At 41.3% G+C, this 21,456-nt stretch overlaps 1 long non-coding RNA gene across 4 annotated transcripts; it reads left to right on the top strand.

Annotated features, from left to right (window-relative positions):
* The first annotated feature begins 669 nt into the window (after positions 1–669).
* Positions 670–21,343, top strand: LOC118153728 (uncharacterized). Of its 4 annotated transcripts, XR_008481510.2 has the most exons (7): positions 670–1,102; positions 2,130–2,219; positions 2,652–2,848; positions 3,274–4,218; positions 6,819–6,951; positions 8,824–8,933; positions 15,100–21,343. It is a non-coding gene; the product is annotated as an uncharacterized LOC118153728 (long non-coding RNA). The 4 variants fall into 4 exon arrangements; XR_004743238.3 differs by having other exon boundaries at positions 2,130–2,848; XR_008481509.2 differs by having other exon boundaries at positions 670–2,219.
* Positions 21,344–21,456: the final 113 nt, after the last annotated feature.

The raw sequence follows: 21,456 nt of genomic DNA, 5'->3' as shown, positions 1-21,456 counted from the left end.
CAGTCTTTGAATGCCTGGGAAGGAGCTATGGCATATGAGGTCTTTGGTTCAAATAGGCTAGAAAAAAGAAAAGTCATTTACTGCAGAATATAAAATTAAATTAAAAAGCTAAGGCATTCACTCTTTTCTTGATGTTATTGCAAATAACAGTTCACAGCTGAACTATATAAAGTTTCTTAATGAAACCTTTACAAGAAAGTGAATCAATAGAAGAAAAAGTCTAGGCCAGAAGAATAATTTCAATAACTAGTGTTTGAAAACGAGTAGGTCACTATTTCTGTGCAAGTGTGTGTGTGTGTGTGTGTACGTGTGTGTGTGTATGGGTGTGCATGGAGTGTTTAAATAGTGTCCTCTATGTGCTTTGGCATATGCTGGGGAGTGTCAATGGAAGAGAAATTGTTGTATGAAAAAAATATGGTTATCACCTTCAAAAACCATGCACTTTATTGAAGAAAGATAAATGACAAGTACCTAAACTCAGAAAATTGCTAGGAACCTCTAGAAACTTCAATAACATCTGCAATAATGTAATCAATCAATCTTATACTTAAGGGCCCAAGAGTGCTAAGTATACAGCCAGGAATAAGGAAACAGATGGCTTCCCATACTGGCAGTGGCAGAAGACTAATTGTTGGCAGAGATTGGTGTGTGTGAGGTGTGTGTGTGTGTGTGTGTGTGTGTGTGTGTGTTCTGATGCATGTCAGACACACTGGAGCTGGAATTCTGACCAGTTTCCTCTCACTCACCTTTTAATGATCTCATCCACTGTTATTTGTATCTCAGTGAGTGATTTTCTGGTTCTTATAACTTCAGGTTTAATAACCCAGAAACCAGTTAGGAGATAAAGTTTCAGAAAAAAAGGAGACACCAAACCCAAAATGTTTTCAAGCACACAGAAATGCAAAAACATCGAGTGCTCCCAATAAGAGAAGATACTTCGTGTCATTGAGCTCTGGAAACATTTAAGAAGTGTTTGGATTACGTGACTCATGAAGAGATAAGGATTGGTAAAAGCTAAGCTAGGTCAATACAAAGACTCGATAAATAAAAAGGGAAAGAATGGTAGCACCGCAGAAGGAGAACAAGAACATCTTTGGAACAGGTAAACAATTGATGTGGAATCATGATCAAGATGTTCCTGTTTGAGGTGGAAGCTCAGCTCCAGAAATTAATGATAGTGTGACCTTGAGCAACTTATTGAACCGCTAGGTGCTTTTGTTTGTTTGTTTGCATTATTTGTGGAATGGAGACTTACTTAACAGATAGTTTTTGGGCACCTATAATGTACCATACTCAGTCTCAGGTACTCAGACATTGTCTTAGGCACTAGCTAGCAGTCACTTTCATTAACCCATAAATGTAAAGAGCTGAGAGCACTACTATCATTATGAGATGCAGAAATGAATTTTAGATAGGGAAGAGGATGGAAAGTATGGCAGACAGAAGTGAACAGGCTGCTGTCAGTGTCAAGGGAACAAGAAAGCAAACAGGGAATGCCATAATACAATTTACAATGGAATCAGAAACAGCAAAGAAAACACTACTTAGTACATAGATGTTAAACCAAAGCCCATGTGGAAACATACTTGGCTTTCCTTTCTCCAATCGGCTCTCATTTGGGTCTATCAGTATATCTACCGTGCTGCTATGTGACTGTCTCAAACATCCCGCAAGAGTTACGGCCATCCTCAAAAATTTAACTTCCAATGACTTCAACTCAAACTACACATGTCTAATTTGGGCATTCAAGATACTTATAAAAATACTTTTAACTATCTTTTCTCCCTTATTTTTCACCTGACTCCTACATTTGGGGTCGAAATCACAGAAAGCTTTTGAATGGCCTGACAGTCTTTTAAAGATTATTTGGCTGTAGTATAATCTATTATCTACTACTTTCTGCTTTATGCAGTTTCAATACCACAGACATTTGAGTTTATGAACATTTTCCTTTATAAACAAGCTAATAACCCATTCTGATTAAACTTGCTTTACTTTTTTTTTTTCCTTTTTACCTTTAGAGGTAGCAGAGTACCTTGTACTCATTACATGCTTAATAAATATTAATTTGCTCTCTCTTTTTCCTTATCTGTACTTATGTTTCTTGCTGTTTTTGGAATGATCTCCAGTTGTTCTTTGTTTGCCCAAATAATAACCATCCTTCCAGGACCAAATCAAAAGTGAACTTCTTCGAAGCCTTCCTGTCACTCTCGTCACAGGTGAGATGGATCTATTCCCCTTCAAAGTATGACTTAATCCAGAAAATGTATACACTGTATTTCTCAAATGTTATAGAACTCTACCTGTTTTATGGAAGTTTCTCTTTGTATCAATTTTTTAGATAAACAAACAAAGACTAATGAATTAAATCTGCCACAGAATAATCCATCAAATGGCTAGAAAGGTGAACGATCAAAATTCCGCAGTTGATGGAGTTACAGATGATTTTAAATCCTCTTCCTTTTGTTTTTCTTTTTTCTAATTTTCTACAATAAGTAGGTATTACTTTAGTAACCCAAAAGTAAAAAACTATGATGTAACCTAACACACATAATGTACACAAGGTACATTTGTGTAAGTGTGGCTATTTGTGGCTGCAAATGCAGTCTTTGAAGACAATGACTGTGTTCTATTAATTTCTGTATCCACAGTATTCACTTAGCACCTGATGCATACTAGCTACTCAAGAGACTAAAAAGGGATTTTCTGAATCAGTGGAAGAATGGGCGAAGTCTTCAGCAGAAATGGGCCATTTGAGGTCTGTTAAAGTCTGAGTGGTTAAGGAGAGAGCTTATTTGGGTCCTTCAAGGCTTTTCTCCAGGCTTTCTGCCCCTTGCCTGTACACAGAGTAAGTCTGTATTTAGAGTAATGTGATTCAAAGGTCACATTTATTAGCAAATAGCTGTGTTTATAAATTTAGTTTGTCAAAAAAAAAAAGGAGACTTTGAAATTAATTCTGTTTGCTGAAACTAGCACCAAGTTCAACCAATAGTACAAACTCAGCCCAGGTAAGTGAATTTCCAGCCCATGTGGCTTTTACTGTCTCATGCTCCTCACTCATTCCTTTGTATATTGTTTTTCAAACTTGATGTTTTTACAACATGACTGGATCTTTAGGCTGAAATTTACCTACTTAGTGTTCATTTGCTATTGCTGTGACATTCTGCATTTAAAAGTTTACTGAGTGGAGAAGATGGATTTCAGAACCTGGTGTGATTTTTTCCCCTATCCGGGTCAGCCACACTGCAAGGCCCTGGTCTCTTTTCTTGACAGAATCCAAAGACTGTGGGACTAGGCCTGCTGTTCTGCTGGTGTTCTCACATCTCTGCTTCTGAGCACGCTGCTGGAAAGGCTATCCTGAGACACTGGTGGACTGGATCTCTGACCGGGGAAAAAACTGCTCAGAGACAAAAGCTGTAAGAGGCATGTTCTGGCATGAATGATACTGGCTCTTCTGGCCCCCAGATTGCAGATCCCCAGAGAAGACTATGGGTAAAAGATGACTTCAGGAGTAGAACTTCAACTTAGGAAGAGCTCACCCAACCCAGAGATTTTTTACGTATCATTTGGTTGATTTTAGTTCATGAGAGCCTAGGAGATGTTGGAATAATTACTAACAATCCTGGCCAGGGAAATTAGGAAGCCCATCCCCTAATTAAAATTCAGTGTAGAGGAATTGACCACCATGAATGATTGAATTCAATTCCTTGAGAAGAAGACAGAGAATTTCAAACTATTTCCTACAACAAGTGAGAGCACACAGTTGTACCAAGTGAGGGGGTTTCCCCAGGCAATATTGGTGGTGGGTTAGGATGTATGGGGCCAGAGGCTGTTTTATTCTCATTTGGGTGAGAGAAATGGATAGGGGATGATAATGATGCATGAGTCTTCTTTCAAAGTAATCACTGAGGGAGACTCTCCATTTTCGTTTTCTTCACCAAAGTGCCTCAAAACGCTTAAAGAATTCCACTTGGGAATTATTTCGGAACTAGTTTATATTTCCTATCTCATCACTCTACAATTGCACCTCATTTTTAACCAAAATATCATTTCCTGCTTCATCAACCACCTTATTCATCAGATATGGCTCTGGATGATTTTTGGTTGTTTCCAAAAATGAAATTCATCCTCAAAGCTTAAAGATTTATGCTACTGAAGCTCGTGAAGAAATGTGCCATCAACTCTGAAGAACTGAAGAGGAGTCCCAGATATATTTTGGTATTGAAAAAAAATTTACATCTCATTATTTGCAATCTCATACTTTTTCATATCTTCTTCTCTTATATTGCTTTGAAGACGAAACTCAGATCTGTATAAAGTATTTCAAGCATATTAACCAAAGAGTTGTGCTTAATCCAGGCATCTGTAACTAAATTTCTGTCTATAGTATCTCTAAAAAAGAAATAAAGTGGAAAGACAGATTGAGAAAAAATAGAAGTGTGTATAATTAAATCATGAAAGAGTGATGGATACATGGTTTATTCTATTCTGTGTGGCCTCTGCCAACTTTGTGTACATTATGTGTGTTAGGTTACATCATAGATTTATTACTTTTGGGTTACTAAAGTAATACATACTTATTGTAGAAAATTAGAAAAAAGAAAAACAAAAGGAAGAGGATTTAAAATCATCTATAGTAACTCCATCAACTATGGAATTTTGATCTTTCGCCTTTCTAGCCATTTGATAGATTATTTTGTGGCAGATTTAATTCACTAGTGTTGTTGTTTGTTTATTTAAAAAATAGCTACAAAGAGAAACTTCCATAAAACAGGTAGAGTGAATTGCATTAACTTTTAGTCAGTTCTTTCTTCCTTTCCTTATAGGAAACCACCACCTTGACTTTTATATACTCAGGGTTTTTGTTGCTGTTGTTTGTCTTTATAGTTTTCTCATCTAAGCCAAAGTAATTTTCCTTTTCTTCTCTACTATTATAACTATAAAATCATGGATTTTTATTTATTCAAGTGTAATTATTATTCTCTCTTACACTCAAATTGTCCTGCATATGGCCAGTGGGAGCTTCATTGTGGGAAGTAGAAAAGTTCCTTTTTAAAGTTTCCTTTCTTGTTAAAGAATAAGTATGTTAATAATTCTTTGTTAAGCACTATCCTATGTAGCTGTTAAACATGCCATGCTTACAGGCACATAGTACATTCTATGTCCTTGTATTTTAACAAAGGTATCTGTGCTGGATGTGCTCACAGGCATGTCCCAGCTCTCCATTGCTTTTACCTGTTTAAAAGAGTTTTAAGTTGTTAGCCAGTCAGGTTTAAGTGCAGATTGTGAGGTCTGGCTCCAGCCAACGGAGATCAGATATAGCAGTAAGGACAACCCCAAATACGTAAGAAATAAATTTGTCTGTTGTCCTCTGTTCATTGTACTCTTGTGGCACAATGGCTAGGGAGAGTACCCTTCCTGCAGTCCAGGAAGTAAAAATTGCATTGCTGAAAGATCCTTTGTCTCAGTGCTAATTTTTCTTTGTGGCACCAAGCATTTGTTTCTGATATCTATTACCAACATTCATCAGGCAGTTTCTGGGACCTTCTTTCACAATCCTGCTAGCCCAAACACTCCTTTGCTTTCTGATCCAGCAAGACTTTGCTGCCCTGAATGTTTCTCTAAGGACCCCTGGTTTGTGTTAGGGGTAATGGTTTTTAGGAATGCAGATCTGGGAGCTTCATGCACTTTGTTATTGAGATGTCAGTGTTCCTTCAGAGGACAGAACTAGGAAATATATGTACATACATATTTTGTGCTCATATTGATATTTCAAATTCAAATGTGGCATTGCTATATTTCACAAATTCTTTGCCGTTATATTTTGGGTCTCTTTTATTTCCAGGCTTTTTCTCTGTGTGTGATTGCATACATGTGTACAGATGTGCATGTATGTGTGTTGGATATACTTGACAATTTACAAAATGATCACTGCACAAGTAGAAAGTGCTAGATAGGAAGCAAGATAATGCTTTAATGGTGACAGGCCCCTGCTGGTACGGGAAAGTGTTTGGGGTCAATGTAGAAGGTCCAGATCATCTCACCATGAATAAGTGGAGAATAAGGAAGACACTGTTTGTGTCAGGGCTGGGCTGGGTTGAACAGGGTACTGGGACTCGTGTCAGCCTGTGGAACTCCTTAGGGGAAACCCCATCAACTTAGTGGTCCGCATTGCTGACCTCCAGACAGGTCTTTTGAAAGAAGACTAGGATGAACATCCCTGCAGAGCAATCTTTTCCCACATTTATCTGATAAATGTAGATACTTCTCTTATAAATTATGAAAATCGAAAAATGTCAGTGTGTATACCCAATTTTAAAGCTAAATACTGATGCATATTACTAAACTGAACACACAAAAGATGGTATCAATTTATGGCTCTATAAGTGGCATACATTTAGTCTAGAATTTGGTCAATATTTGTATTGGGACCACTTCTTTTTTTTCCTTTACTTATCACTTACTTCTTCTGTGTGCTACTATGATACATTCATATTTCTTTTAAGCAACATATGATTGGATTTCATATTTTAAGCCAATTTACATTTAAAGTTTTAACTTATATCTAACCTTTTAGTTGATCTCTGCTTCAGGAGGCAAAATTCTTGCTCTTGTCAATCTATTTTATAGCAAATGGTGATTCCTACCAGATTCTGACATTAGGTTGTGTGTCCATCTCTCTTAGGAATGTGTGGATAGTCCTTTTGGTGATTTATTTCCTTTTTTTAATATTTTAGCTAAAAATGGCAAGAGCCTGCATTGTATGCTGTCAACAGAATGTGATTGTTTTTTAAAAGAAGTCTCTCTCTGTTCCCCAGGCTAGAGGGCAGTGGCTCGATCTCAGTGCACTGCAACCTCCACCTCCTCAAGTAGCTGGAACTATAGGCATGTGCCACCATGCCTGGCTCAAGTGATTCCCCTGCCTCAGCCTCCTGAGTAGCTAGCATACAGGTATGCACCACCATGCCCAGCTAATTTGTGCATTTTTAGTAGAGACAGGGTTTCACCATGTTGGCCAGCCTGGTCTTAAACTCCTGACCTCAAGTAATACACCCCTTTCAGCCTCCCAAAGTGCTAGGACTCCAGGTCTGAGCATCCACACCCGGCCAGAATGTGGTTTTTTGAATCAGAAATTTCTTGTATTGAAAGTAAACTTTACACTATTCTTAAGACATATTACTTTCAGAATAAACTAATATGTGTGTATGTGGTTTATACTTACTATTGTGGGGAGGTAGGGGATTTTTAAATCATTTCATCACTTTATTACTTTCTTGGAAAGAAATCTGAAAACTTTATTTTGGAGAGAATTATTTGCTTAGGCCATAGGTCCTCTTCCATATCATTCTGTTATTACTAAAGTCATAATGGGTTAGAAAGTCATAAGGATACAAGATGTAATTAAAAAGAGCCACAAATACGTATTCCGAAACCAACAGGAAAAGACTAAAGATACTGCATGGGACCAAAAAATTGCTCATGCTATAAATTTGTATTTGTCTTAAGTCATTATTATTTTATACATAGCTTAAACATTAACATGCTTGATTCATTTTGGGATTTTCCTTGCCAAAATTACAACTAATCCTTATGTTTTGGATGTTGATGTTTATGAGAGGATTATTTCCATCCCGTTACTAATTTTTACAGAGGAGGGTTTGAGGGGAAGTGGGGCAATTTGCTCTAGATCATCTGGGAGGCCAGCTGTGAAGTAAACTGGATTAATTTTTCTCAATTTCCTTTTCTGAAGGAAAGCTTTTTGTGAAGACTAATTTTCCATTTTACCCAAACCTGAAGCTCATCATGGAGAAGGGAGATGTTTTTTGTGTGAGGACTGGGCTGGCTGAACAGGGTACTGAGTCTCGTGGTCCTAGGGAAACCCCATCAACTTAGTGACCCACATCGCTGACCTCCAGACAGGTCTTTTGAAAGAAGACTGAATAACAGTAGATCAGTTTTATTTTTAAACTTCATTTAGCTTGTAGACAATCCTGCATGTGCATGAATGTACATTTACTGAAGCAGAGACAACCTAAGGAGGGTTTGTGGGAGTTAGGGCACCATCAGTGACTGAAACCTGCTGTCTCTTGAGAATCACATTGGCAGGGTACAGAATAATATGGTTCTCAAACATCTTGGTCTCAGGATCTACTTCTACTCTTAAAAATTACTGAGGACCCCAAAAACTTTTTGTCTAGTTGCACTAAATATATTGGGACTGGTTATACTAGATATTAACATTTTGAAAGCTTTGCTTAAAAATAACAAGGGCGCGGTGGCTCACACCTGTAATCCCAGCACTTTGGGAGGCCGAGGAGGGTGAATCACCTGAGGTCAGGAGTTCAAGACCAGGCTGGCCAACATGGTGAAACACCATGCCCAGCTAATTTTTGTGTGTGTTTTTAGCAGAAGCAGGCTCCTGTAATTCCAGTTACTTGAGAGGCTGAGGCAGGAGAATCACTTGAACCTGGGAGGTGGTGGCTGCAGTGAGTCAAGATGGCACCACTGCACTCCAGCCTGGGCAACAGAATGACATTCCATCTAAAAAAAAAGTTTAAATGAATTATTTTAAAAATACCATATTTACCAAGATAAACATTGTTAGCAAGAAGAGGGGCATTGTTTTATCATTTTGCAAATCTTAGGAAATGTGTGTCTAGTAGAAGACAGCAGTATTCTCATATTTGTTCCTGTATTGTATCTATGGATATCACATGTCATGTGGCCTCTGGAGCAAGCCACCATATACTCACAAAAGAATGTGAATGAAAACAAGAGAAAGAAGGTCTTCATATTATTATTAAAATGATTTTGATATTACAGATCTTCTGAAAAAGTTTTGGAGTCCCCCAGGGGTGCTGAGAGCACACTCTGAGAACCATTGGTGGAGGAAGGTGCAGTGGAGTCAAGAGCACTGGGAATTACAAACTAAGGTTTGTGAACAAAAAAACAGCTTGATCTTTGTAATTTTGTTTTTAGAAACTGATCTCCAATGAACTGTTAAATATCAGCTAAGTTTGTAAACAAACATTTACAAAAGTTTAATAAAATCATTCTGATTTATTATCAGAACTCTAAATCCTTACATATAACTGCTACTCAACATCTCTATTTGGATGTCTAATAGACATTTCAAACTCAACTCGTTGAGAATTTATCTCCTAATCTTCCACCCTTAACTTCCTCCTGCTGTGGCATCACCCATTTAGTTAATAGCGATTTCATCATTATAGTGGCTCAGGCCCAACACCCTAAAGTTATTTTTAACTCCTCCTTGGAATCACTGTGGTCTGAGCCACTAGCATCTCTCACCTGGGTTACTCTTACCTGTTCTCTCTGCTCTCACCTTTCCTGACCTAATCCCCTTTATCCTGTTTTTGTTAACAGCCAGAACGATCCTTTTAACACCTAAGACCATGCACTTTTCTGCTCAAAACTATGTGATGACTCCTCCTTTCAATCAGAGTGAAGGCTGACATCTTAAAATGCCCTTAAGACCTTACCCTTTCCTTCTCAACCTGTTCCTCTAGAGCCAGTGGCTCTCTGCCCCGCCCCCACACTGCTCCAGCCACAGTGGACTTCTTACTGTTCTTTGGACACACCAGACATGCTTATGCCTCAGGGCCTTTACCCAAGCCCTTGCTGCCATCTGGAATGCTCTTCCTCCTTATATAGTCAAACTCCATTATTTTCAATATTCATTCAGTTAGTAAGCTTCTCACTGTATTCTATTCTGACAACTCTACTTAAAAATATAAGTCCCGGCCCGGCACGGTGGCTCATGCCCATAATCCTAGCACTTTGGGAGGCTGAGGTGGGTAGATTATGAGGTCAAGAGATCCAGAACATTCTGGCCAACATGGTGAGATTCCACCTGTACTAAAAACACAAGAATTAGCTGGGCATGGTGCACCTGTACTCCCAGCTACTAGGGAGGCTGAGGCAGGAGAATTGCTTGAACCCAGGAGGCGGAGGTTGCAGTGAGCCAAGATCACACCACTGCACTCCAGCCTGGCGGACAAGAGGAGACTCCATCTCAAAAAAAAAAAAAAAGCAAGTCCCACCTCCTATACCAGAATGCTTGTCACCACCTTACCATACTGTACTTTAAAATTCTTTCTCACCCTCACCAGGCATTTAAACCCTTCTACTTATTTCATTTATGTTTCTTGTTTCTTGTCTTCCTCTCCTACAGTAAATCCCACAGGTCAAGGGTTCTTGCCAGCATTTTTTCTCTACATAACCCAAGAACTTAGAACAGTTCCAAGCATGTTGTAGATGTATAATAAATATTTGTTAATGAATGGCTGGATAGAATGCCTTAAGAAAAACTAGGGTGACTTGGAATCAGCCCTAGTATATGAGGTTGTTATCAGTTAAAATCAATCATGAGGATTAACTGAGGGTATTAATAATTGAATCTCCTTGCACTGCAAGTGACAAATTCAATTCACCTTGGCTTAAAACAGGAAAGAAAACAAAAGAAATGTGTTTACTTACAGAATAGGTTTTAGTCATGACTGAATCTAGGGAGTCAAATGATGTCACTGGGATTCAGTCTGTTAACTCTTCTTCTTCCATGTCATCCCCCCATTCTCAGGTGGCTTCTCCCTTTATGATAGTAAAGATGTTGCAGGCATCTCCAGGCTTTTTTTTTTTTTTTCCTTTGAGATGGAATCTCCCTCTTCCACCCAGGCTGGAATGCAGTGGCAGGATCTCAGCTCACTACAAACTCCACCTCCCAGGCTCAAGCCATTTTCCTGCCTCAGCCTCCCAAGTAGCTGGGACTACACGCTTGTGCCACCACGCCTGGCTAATTTTTTGTATTTTTAGTAGAGACAGGGTTTCACTATGTTAGCCAGAATGGTGTCAATCTCCTGAACTTGTGATCTGCCCGTTTCGGCCTCCCAAAGTGCTAGGATTACAGGCATGAGCCACCGTGCCCGGCCAGGCATCTCTAGGCTTTTATGTGACCAGCTCAACCACCCAGTGAGAAAGTTACACTTATCTCTGTTGGCTGTCCTTGCTCTGAAGCTCTCTCAAAGGGCATGGCAAAGGAATGTGCACACATCTGTATTTACATCTATGTCTATGTATATAATTGAAAACTGTGTGTTCACTCTGATTCCTCCCATTGCAATCCAACCATACAGGTTTTATTTTAGATTTCTTTCTGTCTCCAGTGAGTATCTCCTTTCTCTGAGAGTGAGAAACTAGGTCCCCATTCCTTATTTACTGATCTGATTGATCCTTCCCCTGCCCATCTTTGCTGCTGACCCTTCCCCAGGTGGACACCCTCCTCACCCTGCAGCTTACCCAGTCCACTCCTTCGCAGAGGCACCATCTTTATTCCTGCTCAGATCTGGGTACTCGGCACCACATTGTCCCATGTGTGATGCCTTCTTACCCTGCTTGGACCACAGGCCGGGACATGCCTTTGTAGAAGTTCTCTTCTTGCCTCTGGGCCTCTGATCCCCCACTCTAAGCCACTCTGTGAGTTGGTGATCTCCTCACCCTGCTGGGGCTGACACCCCGTGCCTCACTGTCTTTCTAGGGGGCGCTCTCTTCTCCTGCTCACACTCTGAGTCCCCATGGCTTGTCACCCACAGGCAAGCACAGATACCCTCCTCGTCTTGCTAGGTTCTTAACACCCAAACTCAGGCTCAGGCAACACACGTGAGACCAGTCCGACCCAGGGATGCTCTTTTCACCCTGCTTGGACTCTGATACTCTTAGAACACCATCTTTTCCTCCCTTTCCTGCATAGATGTGACTTTGTGCGTCTCTATTGATAGTTTTAAGGCTGAGTTGTTCAGGAAGGGAGGAGAAGGGAAGAGGAAGCAGAAGCACCTTTTATCTTCATTTGTGTCTGTCATCACAAGAGACTCTGGACCCGAAGCTGTCCTTGATTTCTGGGACTCGAATACCCACCTGGCTCCAAAGTCTCCACTGCCTTTAATTAGTCCTGGCCCGGGACTCCTCTCCCTTTCCCTGATGTGTTTTCCTCCCTGGCACTTATCACCCTCTGACCTATTTATTACATGAATTCCTCCATTTTCAGCAGTCAGTGCTGTGCTTGGCACATGGAAGTACCAAGAAATATTTCCCTAATGATCAAGTCCTAGAAGAGAATGCAGATGAGTGAGGCTGTCACACGTGGCCTGGGAGGCTCTGGGCCCAGGAATGAACATGAGGGACATGGCTTCACGAAACCACACTCAACTCAGCCCCACCTGCTCAGATTCTCAGCCTCGGTGGAAGTCTTCTGTGCATTCTGCATTCTGTAGTTGCTAGTGCTTCAGTGTCTTTTCATCCCAGCACCCCATCAAGGCCACCTCCTTTGGCCTGTGCAGCACCTGTGACTTATGGGAGCGGACAGACGAGGAAGTGTAGTTAGCATTCATTCATTGCTTCTGTTGTACAGGCTGTCAAAACTAATGAAATTTTATGACAGACGGGCAACGACCAGCTTCCTGGTGTTATTTATCTTTCTCGCTTCTGGCTCAGAGCACTGGGTGATTTTTCATTTACATTTAAAAATGCCAAGATGACTAAGCGCAATTCGCCTACTCAGAAAACTAGCAAATTGTATCAATGCACAAATGTAATTAATAATCATCGGGCATGAGAAATGAGGAGCAGTTAAGCAGGATAGTCTATCTTTCCAATTCCTCTCCCTCTCTCCTACCACCGTTTCAACCAGTTCCCAAACTCCAGGGACATACATCATGTTTTTTTTCTCTTTTTGCTCATATCTGATAGCCAATATTTGCAATGACAAACAAAAGGTCCTTGTGACTGGTGACTTGGGTCCCCATGGCTCAGTAGACATATTTATAGCTGCTTTAGAGGAGATGATGCAAATAGATGTAACACATAAAGAGAAAAAGATGAAAAAAAAGTGGAAAATTTAATGTAAGAGGGAGCGGAGGTCCTGGGAGACAGGTTAATTCTAGAGTGACAAGACCCAAGATTGTGAGACTGTGTTTCTATAACCAAGAGAAACCCACAGAACCAATTCATCATTACAACCTGAAGCTGGGGACTGTATGTGTCTTGACAAATTCCTTTGTATACATCACTGAATTCTCTTATCTCCTCATTCCTGCAGTATGCTATCTGTTTCCTTTGCTCTCATCTCTACCTGCTATTGCAGGATCTCTAGGCTCTGCAATTCCCTGCTCTCCACAAATTACTTCTGGGGGGGTCTCCAGAGGTGTCTCAGATGAGTTCACTAATAAATTGTTAGGTCTTGCATAGCATCTGCATTTTTTTCCTCATTTCTCCTGCTTCCATCAGAGTTTTGCATCCTCAAGTCACCAAAGTGACAGTCCCATGTCCTTTGGAGACCTCTGAGGGTCAAGAGCTTTTCACATTCTGTACAGTCAGGAGAATGCTTTCTCTCCATTTCCAGCATTTTCATATGGACTTTAAAAATTGCCCTGCTATGTTCCAGTGATTTTTTTAGTAAACAGTTTTTGGGCAAGCAGACAAAGCTGAAAGGCAAACCTTATAATACTGTACTCAAAAATCCAAGCATTTGCTGCCATGACTGCTATGACTAAGGTTTTATTATGCGGCCAAGCTTTTCTGCCTCACCTTCTCTCTTTTATAATAGGTTATTTTCCAGAGGGCACCTCATTTTGTTAATGCAAATTGGCATTGGAAAGGCCAGACATGTACAGACATGCCAGCTTCATGGTAGTAGACATTTGTTCAGGCTCAAAATGGCACATCTTGATATGGTGTATGTACACAGAGTCCATAGTGTGCTAGCTGCTCCAGGTGCTGAAAAATGAATCAGACACAGGACACACCCTCATGGACTTTATTATACTAACAGCCATGCAGTAAATAACTATCATAACTAAACAAATGGCAGGGAAAGTGAAAATAAGTGCAACGAGAGAGGTACAGATAATGGGGTAAAGAGGAGAACTGCTTCCTGTGACGTTGAAAATGGAATGGCTTCATACAGGATGCATTAGAGCTGAGCTTTGAGAGGACCTGAACATGTAGAGGAGGGGAATCCAAAAGGTGTTTTGGCAAGAAGGACCCCTGGCAGCAGAAGCAAAGGGTGAATGTTGACAGCAATATGAATGGGTGGACAGGGTTTCAGATTGGCAAAAGCACACCTTGTTTGAAGGGGAATGGTTGGAGAAATCATAGTGGAAATGTGGAGTGAGTCTTCCAGGGGATGTTTACAGTGGGCTGAGATGTCTGTGTCTTATTTTTTATGTAGCAAAATATGTCGAACTAAGATAATATGCTATTTAGAGCCATTAAAAGCCACTGCATAGAGAAGTGTGTTTTTGAATCAGGCAGGTTCACCTGGATCAGCTAGGTGTACCTAGATCAGTGTGTGTCAGATGTACCAGGAGAAGATACCTGGGCAGGCAGATCAGTGGGGAGGTCTCTGCAGTAGCAGAAGACAGGGGTACTAAGATTGAAAGAGACGAAATTCAGAGTAGAAAGATGAGGAGCTTTGGAGAGAGAGTAGATGGATACCTGGAGTAAGGGAAAAGAGAAACTAAGAAGAGGCCTGCATGAGGAAGGAGAAATATGATGTCCAAGAGGCAGAGTGAGGTTCTGAAGGGAACGCAATGAGTTTGCACATTCACAACAACTTTGTAAGGTGAGTTGGATAGGAACGTTCATTCTTAGGATTTTGAAACATCTTTGTTTTTTTATTTGAGTTGGAGTCTCGCTCTGTCACCCCGGCTGGAATGCAGCTCACTGCAACCTCTGCCTCCTGGGTTCAAGCGATTCCCCTGCCTCAACCTCCTGGGTAGCCGGGATTACAGGTGTGCGCCACCACACCCAGCTAAGTTTTTGTATTTTTGGAAGAGACGGGGTTTCACTATGTTGACCAAGCTGGTCTCCAACTCCTGACCTCAAGTGATCCACCAGCCTCAGCCTCCCAAAGTGCTGGGATTAGAGAGGTGTGAGCCACAGTGCCCAGCCTCATTCTTATTTTAAAGGTAGGAGAATTATTAGAGGGAGCAGGTAAGTGTGTGTCCAAGGCGTGTGTTAGAAACGACTCTCAAACCCAAATTTTTGGATGTTAAAACCTTTTCTCTTTTCTCTGTACAATTACAGTTGCATATGTACATGTCTAAAGAGGATGGCAGAAGGAAGATTAAACAAAAAGATGAGTAATAAAGAGTTATGCTGTTGATGAAGAAGACACACACATTGAGTACATGTTAGCAATTATTTCTGGGAGATCCATCAGGCAAATGAAATCTCCTAATCCAATTCAGGAAGGAATTTCCTGGACATGTGGATCCATAATCCTGTTTAACTCCTCCACGAAGAGAGACTAAATTAGAGATCAACTCCAGTAAAAGCAAACTTAGAGGTAACAATTGCGAACAGAGCCTGGGCATCCCCCCCAGGGTCCCAGGCTATCATCTAATAAAAGCCACACCAGTCCAGAAGCCACATGGAAATCACTTTACCCAGAAGCTTCTAGAAGGTCCACGTGTTCATAACCAAGACCCTGGTAACAGATCTATTGCTCTTGGTTATCTTAGGTGGTAGCGGTCTATTTGTGAAGCATCCCTTTCTAGAGAATTTAGATTCTGTCATGGTCTATTTTGCACTGGGGAATGCAGTGGTGCTGTGTTGTTTTTCTCTTCGGCTGGTGAGGAGAAGAGGTGGGAAACTCTAGGCTCACCAATGTCCTATTTGTCTTTCTGTTTGTTGTTGCAACTGGTCTCATTAAATCGGGCAAGAGCTGCCAACATATACAACTCTGGCTTTCCTAATTAAAGTTCTACTGAAAAAAGCTGCCTCTCTCTTCTAACTCCCTCACAGGAATGCACTCTCATAACAGAGGCATCTGCCCCCTGGACTAACCTTTCTTAAAACCAGATAAACAAAGTAATACCAATAAAAATATCCATCTGTGCTTAAAGATAAATAGAGCATTAATATACCAAACTGAGATCTGGATTCTTTTGAACCAGCTTTAATGATATTAGACATCTGTTCCGGCTTGCTTTCCACTCGTTTTCCACGTGCACATTCCTATAGGAAAACCATGTGACAGCAGCTTTTCTGTGGGAAGTGGGGGTGCCACCTGACCCCTGCTCTTTTTCAGGGGACTGCCCCAGGAGAGGGTGGGAGATACCAACGTATAAGCCAATGATGTTCCTCCTTAACATGTGGCACTCTATTTGGGCTTCATCATGGATTTTAAGCACTGTGATTTTTAAAAATTTTTATGTTTGAGATACCAGAATGCCAACTTATCCCTTTACAACAGTAAGTGGAATTTTCAAGTAGACCAGATGCACAAATGTTGGCACAATCGCGGCAGTCTTTCCCTTCCTGGAGTTAAGTCGTATGAGTATCCAAGAAATATCCAGAAGCCATTCATTTACCAGGAGAGAGCATCTTCTCCAGCTGGAAAGATGGGAGGCCCCAGTGATGATTGTTTCTTTTAAAGAGAATTGTACTTGGATGGCAAAAAAAAAAAAAAAAAAAAAACCCAAAAAACAAAAAAACAAAAACACCCTCTAAGTGTTTCTTTTACTATTTTGAACACTCAATAAAAATTTCAGACAATGTACTATTGTGGAAAAACTTTCTCCACTTAAATACAGACCTGTTGACCTGGATTTGTTAGATTTGGTGCTAACTCTAAAGTGGCAATGGGCAGATCAGTGGCATAGGGGCCAAGTCGAAAATGTGTGGGGGTGTTCAAAATTATTCCAATCATGGGGTAGATGCCACTGCTTTTTGATGTCTGAAGACCAGCAATGCAGAGGCACAGCAATTCGAGTGGCAGTCTTACTCAAATTGTCTGTTTCAAATGCTGATATAACATGGTATTGAGAAGCACTTACTTTTTCAAGTAATGGACCTTTTTTTTGAAACAAAAATCTTACAGAGGACCCCAGTATGTAAAACTCATTAAAGGAGAGCTATTTTGCCTGACGGGGAGGAGATCCCTGAAATACTTCTAGGGAACATAGTTTGAGAACCACGATTTTAGCTGATACCAAATGGCCATACTGCTTTAATATTCTGATCCTACAACGTTATAAGGACTAAGTAGTTTAATTTGTCTTAAACTATAACTTCTATAATTATATTCATCTCAACATTTTATGGGGAAAGTTTTAAACACACAGAAAAGTTGAAAGAATTGTTAACAACTAGATACACACCTGCTAGATACGTACCCACTAGATTCTACAATTGCCACTGTTTTTCTCATCACACATCTCTCCTCATGTGCCAATTCACCATATTTTTAGATGCATTTCCAAGTAAGTTGCAGGCATCAGTACATTTCACCCCTAATACTTCAGCATGCGTGTCAAGCATTAGCTAGAGCTCAATATTTGTTTATAGTTCTATTTTAGAGGTCAAATTTGCATACAGTGAAGCATATCTGAATAGATCTTGTGTCCAGTTTGATGAGTTTTAAAAATACAGTCACATAGCCGAAACCCTCATCAAAATACAAAATATTTCCATTACTCCTGAATCTTCTCTCATGGCCCTTCCCACCAGCCCCACACCCATGGTCCGTCCATTCCCTCATTTCTAGCAGCCATTGTTCTCATTTTTTTCAGTGGGCTCATTGAGTCAGTACTCCAGCGTCTGACTTCTTTCACACAGCACAGCACTTCTGAGACTCTTCCATGTTGCTGCTTTCATCAGTAGTTCTCTCCCTTTAATCCAGTGGGCGGTGATTTTGGCCACAGACTGAAGACAACTTTGACTTTAGTGATTCATGATCTGATGCTTCCTGCCAGGCCACTCTTGTTAATCCTAGCAGTATTGGCTTGGTCTAAGCACCAGCAAATGATCTGCTGATGGAGTTCATTCAGTCACATTACCTGAAAGTTAGATGAGAGGTCGTTGGAACTGGTGTCTGTCGGGACAGGGCAAGCTGTGGCCACACAGCCATCATTGGTGGCTCAGGCCCATCAAGAACACAGCTCTCTTCTACTGCCCACAAGCCAGAAGGCTGGACTAAACCCTTGATGCCCCCATGCTCTTTTTTAAATTGCAGTAAAATATATGCAACATAAAATGTACCATTTTAACCATTTTTAAGCGCATTAAGTGTATTCACAGTGTCGTACAACTATCTCTAGAACTCTTTTCATCTTGCAAAACTGAAACTCTGTGCCCATTAAAATGCTAACTCTCCATTCCTACCACCCCTTATCCCTCAGTACCTACCACTCTACTTTCTGTTTCTATGAATTGAATCCTCTAAATAACTCATACAAGTGAAATCAGAGTATTTGTCCTTTTTTTAACTTTTTTTTTTTTTCTGAGACGGTCTCACTCTTGTCACCCAGGCTGGAGTGCAGTGTCCCGATCTCAGCTCACCGCAACCTCTGCCTCCTGGGTTCAAGCATTTCTCCACCTCAGCCTCCTGAGTAGCTGGGATTATAGGCGTGCACCTCCACATCTGGCTAATTTTTGCATTTGTAGTAGAGGCAAGGTTCCAATAGTTACACCATGTTGGCCAGGCTGGTCTCAAACTCCTGAACTCATGATCCTCCCGCTTCATCCTCCCAAAGTGCTGAAATTACAGGCATGAGCCACTGTGCCTGGCCTTGACTGGTTCATCTCACTTGGGATAATGTCTTCAAGGTTAAGCCATGTTGTATGTCAGAATTTTCTTCTATGTAAGGCCGAATAATATTCCATTGTATGGATATGCCCCATTGTGTTGATCTGTTCTTTTGCCAGTAGACTCTTGGGTTGCTTCTACCTGTTGGTTACTATGAATAATGCTGCTGTAAACAAGGACGTACAAATATCTGTTCAAGGGGTCTGCTTTCCGCTCTTTTTGGATATGTACACAGAAGTGGAATTGCTGGATATAAGGTAGTTCTGTGTTTCATTTTTTGAGGGACCACCATACTGTTTTCCACAGCAGCTGCACAATTTCACACTCCCACCAACAGTGCCTGAGGCTCTCAATTTCTCCACATCCTTAATACACTTGTTCTTTTCTGTTTACTTTGCTCTTAGCCATCCTAACAGGCGTGATACACCCTGATGAGTATATCTCATTGCAGTTTCCATCCGCATTTCCTTAAGGATTGGTGAGGCTGAGCATCCTTTGTGGTGCAGCCCATGTGGATTTCACAGGAAGGATGTCTAAGAAGGAACTGTAAGATTGATGGGGTCCACTCAGCAGGAAGGTCAGCTTGGTGGCAACAGAAAGTAGTGAGAGTGGCAGGGTAAGGGCTGAGGTGACAGCCGGAATGTGACGCTGGACTTTTGGGCCATGGTAAGGAGTTTGAATTTGATTCTAAAATAAAAAACAAAAAGAAAACAATGACAAAAAAAAAAAAAGAATTTGATTCTGCATGAGATGGCAACCCCCAGAAGGTTTTGAGTAGGGGCATAGCAGGATCTAGCTGACATTTTCAAAGGATTTCACTTGGGCTTTCTGACCACATGGATTTTTTTTCCCCAATGGGGCATCATCTGGGACTCATTATCCACTGAACACACTTAGCAATAATATTTATCATATCATAAAAACGCAGTGCGGGTAAAAAGATTTACGGCTTACAAAATGCCTCCACATACATCATCTCACTCAATTCGTGAGGCAGTTTCTGCAGCCTCCAGTCTCCTTGGTGGAGTGCCTCTTCTGAGCCGACTCCTAGGATGGGCCCCCCCGGGTGACTCGGCATGCTATGAGAGGAGCCCGGGTGTGCCTCTCGTGATCACAAAGTGTTTTGGACATCTTTGGCAGAGAACACAGCTCTGGCAATAATGTACTGATTTTGAAGTTTTCTCGAAATTAGTCCATCTGTTTATAGCTAAGCCATGGGTGCCTGTGCAGAAATCACCCAGGAGCCATCACGTGTTTCACTTTAAATGCCATGGGTCCTTTGTGCTTTGACACTATAATTTTTTCTTAGTGGGCTATTCATTGTTGCTTTTCTTCATAGAGAGCTCCTGAAGACTCTGCTCAGTCCTAATGAGCTTCAGGACTCTTCCAAAGAGTTTTAGTGGTTCTTCCTCTGGGAGAAGTAGAATTCATGCATACGTATATGCTTTCCCTCACTGTGTATTTATAGTGTCCAAAGTGTAGAGTTAACTATGAGAAACACTGCAGACACAGTGATGAACAGATATAGTGTCTGGTGCCCTGGATCCAGGGAGATTAGACGGATGGACAAAGCTTAGGGAATGTGGACAAGGAGTGAGAGTGGGTGGCACACAACGCTGCATATGCACTCAAAACCTATGAGCAATGCACATGCACATACAAGCCCATGTATGGTAAGATCCCGGCACTGACAGCAGAAGGCTGCATGGGAAGACTTGGCTTCCTTCAAATGCCTGCCAGCAGTCACCTATTCAACAACTTCATTCTTTGATTGAGGAATGAGACCCCAGGTTCAGTTAACCACAGAGAAAATCCTGCAGGGCAGAAGACGGCCCCTGAGACAAACATACTTTTTTTTTTTCTGGAAGAAATGAATGTGTTATGTTTTTGGCAAGAGTCCAAAGTTCCAATAGTTACATTGATTCAAAATTCTTTCCTTACCATATCGTCTAAGTGCCCTTTCTGTTGGCGTCTCACCTGCAAGACTGGGTGAACAGGGCTGGTGGCCTCTGGGTGCCTCTGTGACTGGAGTGTGATATCAGTAGCACTGGAAACAACTTTCCTTTCTTCCTTCTCTCCAGGGCCTTGAGATTCCTTTGGGGAGTGCCAGAGCTTTGGGGAAGCTTTGCAGGATGCCGTGAGCCTCAAATTGGAAATACTACTGAAAGACAAAGCAGTGACTGACAATCGGAGGACACTGTAAATGAGGAGCTCATTCATTTCTCAGGAAACATTTCTTGGGCACCTACTATGTGCCAGGCTCAGGTTGGATGCAGGGGATAGATAGAAAATTCACCTTTCTCCTGGAGCTTATACTCTCTAGGAAGAGAAGAAGACCATAAATGAAAAAGAACAAGCAAATACATAAACAGAAAAAAATATTCAGAGATTTTTTTAAAAGAGGCATGAAAAAAATGTTAAAAGGGCATCAAAGAGAGAAAATTGGTAGTGCAGTCTAGCTTAGATGGATCTCGAACCAGGCTCTGAAACAAAGATTTGAGCACAAGCCATTTATAGAGGAGGTCATGATGAAAATACGTGAAGAGGAGTGACAGAGTGGTCAGAGAAACCCTCAGGTGGAATCACAGATGTTGGGTCAGGAGATTGTGTGGCTGGTGCTGAGCTGATGTGATGAAACCAGTAGTGCTCGTTCTACCAAGCACAATGTCACTGGGCACCACAATTCTGCAGACCTGAGACTAAGGGTGAGTAGGCGAGGCGGTAGCCATGGAGAGAGAGAGAGAGAGAGAGAGAGAGAGAGAGAGAGAGAGAGAGAGAGAGAGAGGGAGGGAGGGAGGGAGGGAGGGAGGGAGGGAGGGAGGGAGGGAGGGAGGGAGGGAGGGAGGGAGGGA

This window comes from Callithrix jacchus, chromosome 5 (assembly GCF_049354715.1).
Source record: "Callithrix jacchus isolate 240 chromosome 5, calJac240_pri, whole genome shotgun sequence".
Taxonomy (NCBI): Eukaryota; Metazoa; Chordata; class Mammalia; order Primates; family Cebidae; genus Callithrix; species Callithrix jacchus.
The sequence above is the reverse complement of the archived record's forward strand: the minus strand, read 5'-3'. Positions and strand labels throughout refer to the sequence as shown.